General features: G+C 39.8%; 1 long non-coding RNA gene across 1 annotated transcript; it reads left to right on the forward strand.

The window, feature by feature from the left end:
• Nucleotides 1-540: 540 nt before the first annotated feature.
• Nucleotides 541-3,128, forward strand: LOC124878480. Its single transcript, XR_007040786.1, has 3 exons — nucleotides 541-1,877; nucleotides 2,071-2,247; nucleotides 2,370-3,128. It is a non-coding gene; the product is annotated as an uncharacterized LOC124878480 (long non-coding RNA).
• Nucleotides 3,129-3,355: the final 227 nt, after the last annotated feature.

Raw genomic sequence — 3,355 nt, forward strand, 5'->3', positions numbered from 1 at the left:
TTTCTCTCATCCCGTTTTTTAATCTTTCATTTTGGTGCTTTTGGCACCTTCTGCACTGTATTATTCTCTGCTTTAACAGGATACAACCGGCTGAAAAGATCACTTGCATGCAAAGTGTGAATCCCTGATACTCAGAAAATTGTATCCAGCTAATATTACATATTGCATCCAGTGTGTTTGAGCTTTCTGACCTGTTGTCGCATCAAACTGTTCAAGTTTGACATTTCCATCCACTTTGTGCCACAAACAGCAGTTCATTCACAAACCTCTTTGAAGTGCCTGGTTTAATTTTATTTTTCATGGAAATGTTCCCACATCAGTGGGGAAATTCCTATTTCTCCACTTCAAGGACAAATTCTTCATCAACCTCCTCCAGAATCAAGAAGGATTTGCTGAAAGACTTCATCTGATTAAAGGGTTTAGTTTCTTCTGTCTATGGAAACGACGGACAGCAAAGCGGTAAGCTGAAAATAATCCTAAAATGACAACAAACTTTATTTTAGACATGAATTTATTGTGTTGATGTGACGTCGTGGCCATTGTTCTGATAGCAGTAGCATCGTGCCTTCTGCTGATGTTAGCACTGTGTGCTGCTTTTAGCTCCTTGAGGTTCAGAACCGTACTGAGTGTTTTGAATAATATTATTACAGAAACAGTTTTGCATTGTTTTTGCTGTTTTTGTCTTGTTTCTGCATCCCTAGATAATTGTTATAAAACCACAAAAATGGCCAAAACAGGTGAAAGTGGAGCGTTCTTTGACCTGGAGGGGTCGGGGTGTGAAGTACCTCAGTAGCATTTAAAGAGACGGCACCAAAACGAGAGACACACCTCAGAACAGGTAAAAGAAGAGCCTGTGGAGCGTCAAGAACAAGGAGCACAGACCAAAGCATTGCTGTTCCACTTTATATAGACCACAACTGAGGGATTTAAGGGTGAAAAGGAAGGATCTAAAAGCATGATATGTCCCCTCTAAGAGTTTATTCAGAAAGTAAAACTAAAAACGTGTGAACACGGATCAGTTTAAGTGGAACATGATAACTTCCTCCTGATGACTGAGTCCAAAATGTATCAACACAGTAAACCTGAGGAGGCTTAGAGAAATAACCCAGAGATTTATTTAACTTCTTATATCCAACTCATAGTTTTTATTTTTGTGTATTTTAAATTTGCTGTGATGCTGTGAAGCAGAGCTTTGCTGATAAGAAGCGGGATTGCTCAGATAGTTCCAGTTGTTTTGTTGACCTTCATCTTCATGCAGGTGACACCTTCATGCCTGGTTTCTCAACGTGATTACACACTGAGTTTTTCCCACCTAGACCTCATCTGCATAGCATAAACACCCTGACATATGATGAACGTTTTAGACTCTTATTAATTCAAAGATCACATTTCCAGCTCGGTCATACTTCATGATCTCTGATGATGGAGACAGCTTCTAGCTGACTTCCTGCTGTCTTTTACGCCTGTAACTGTCTCACTAATGTGAAAAATGTTCATCCACAGCATTTCTTCATCATCAGTCAGGCTCGATGGTCTCCTCCATTCCTCGTTAATACTGGTGCATTTTCCACATAAATAGTTATAAAACTCTGATTTATTATTAGTTAATTTACAGAAAGTGCAGCTCTTTAAATACGTCCTGGCCCGGTGCCATTTTGTGACCCTTTGTGGAGACGTTCTTGTGTAAAATCTGGATACGATGTTTAGACCTTGACACCTTTATGTGCACAAAAGACTGACCACTGAAAAGACATGAAATAGTCTCCCAAACAGACGCTTTGTTTTTCAGTTTCTGTGTTTTTATCCAGAGGTAAAGATGAGTTCATAAAATCTCCTGTTCATCAGGAGCATCCAGCCACAGCAGCAGCGGCTCAAAGGTGTGTATTTTTCTAAATATCTATGTTAATGTGAGCCTCAAACTCTCCTCGGCCTGTTCACCATTAAATATCTGTTTCAATAGAAAGTTAATCTTTCTACAGCTAAAACATCAGATCAATAAGTTATTATCTCCTGCAGTCATTTATACAAAGACACTGAAACCATGCAGCTGAAGATGTTTTGCTCCAGCAGAAGCTGTAATCCTGCCCTCCTCTGAAAGCTGAATGTTTGAACCATCTCCTGAGGTCTTTGTGGGAAATACGAGGCTGAGACGGCGTGGACAGATGAGGACATGCAACCGCTCTTAGGCTCTGTGTGCAATTAAAGCCTGGAACAGAGAAGCTCTCAGCGCGCTTCAGTGGAGCTAATGTAAAATATCTTTAAAAAGAAGCCTTCCTGTTTTTTCTCAAAGTGGGGTCAGAGAAGCATAAACTGGAGATCTTTGTGTTCCATTATTAATAGTAATACTGGTTCTCTTCTGGGCTCAGCAGCAGGGGGGGAGGTGACGGGTCCCAGGAACCGGCTGTGACAGGTATGAGGAGGACATGCTCACTGAGGCCTGCAGAGATGGAGCTCCTGGGTGTTTTTGTCATTTCTCTGAGCATTTCATCATCATTGTTGTGACCTTGGGCTGAATCTGCTGGGACATCCACTCCCTGAAAGACATTATGGACTTCATATGGTTTGGAAATGTCCTCATAACCCTTCCAATGCTGATGTATAGCAATACATTCTTCTCTAATGTAATGGCTGATGCCTTGTCATCTTAGTTTTGTGCTAAAACACACCTTGCTTTTATAATCACATTTTTTCTTGTCTTGTACTTCACTTATCATGTTTGGGTAGTTAGGTTTCTTGCACTTAGAGCTGTCTTTGGTTTGTTATTAGTTGCTTCCTGTTTTATTTTGGTTAGTCTGGCCCTTCCTGTTTATGTTCTCTTCACTTCCTGTTTTTTTTTTTTTTTTACCGTTCCCCAGTCTGCTGTTGGTTTTGAGTCTGTTTGTTAGTTTTTGGTCTGTGTTCATTTCCTGTTTAGTCCCATTCATTCTCTGTTTCCTGCAGTCTCTGGTTGCATTCTCAGCTGCTTCCACTCATCGGTTCTCCTCAGTAAATAGTCTCCTTTGGTTCTTTTGTTTTTGGATTTATTTAATTTCAGGATCTTCAGTTCACGTTTTAGGATTTTTGGACTTTAGACTTTGTTTTTGTAAGCATCTCTTTTGTATTATTAAACATATTTATTTTTTGCTCCACCTCTGCCTCTCCTTTGCCTGCATTTGGGTCCTCCTCAACCACCACCTCCCTTTTGTGACATATTTTCCTTTGATTAGTTAATTAATGCATTTGATCAACTTTACCTAGATATACATTTTATGCTTAAATCATCTGGAAACAAGAACATTGTTCTTAGTTTGTCTCACACAGCTTTTCTATATTTTCTTTGTACCTTGACAGTAACTGACTTCCCATCATGAGATGC

This window comes from Girardinichthys multiradiatus, chromosome 12 (assembly GCF_021462225.1).
Source record: "Girardinichthys multiradiatus isolate DD_20200921_A chromosome 12, DD_fGirMul_XY1, whole genome shotgun sequence".
Classification (NCBI taxonomy): domain Eukaryota; kingdom Metazoa; phylum Chordata; class Actinopteri; order Cyprinodontiformes; family Goodeidae; genus Girardinichthys; species Girardinichthys multiradiatus.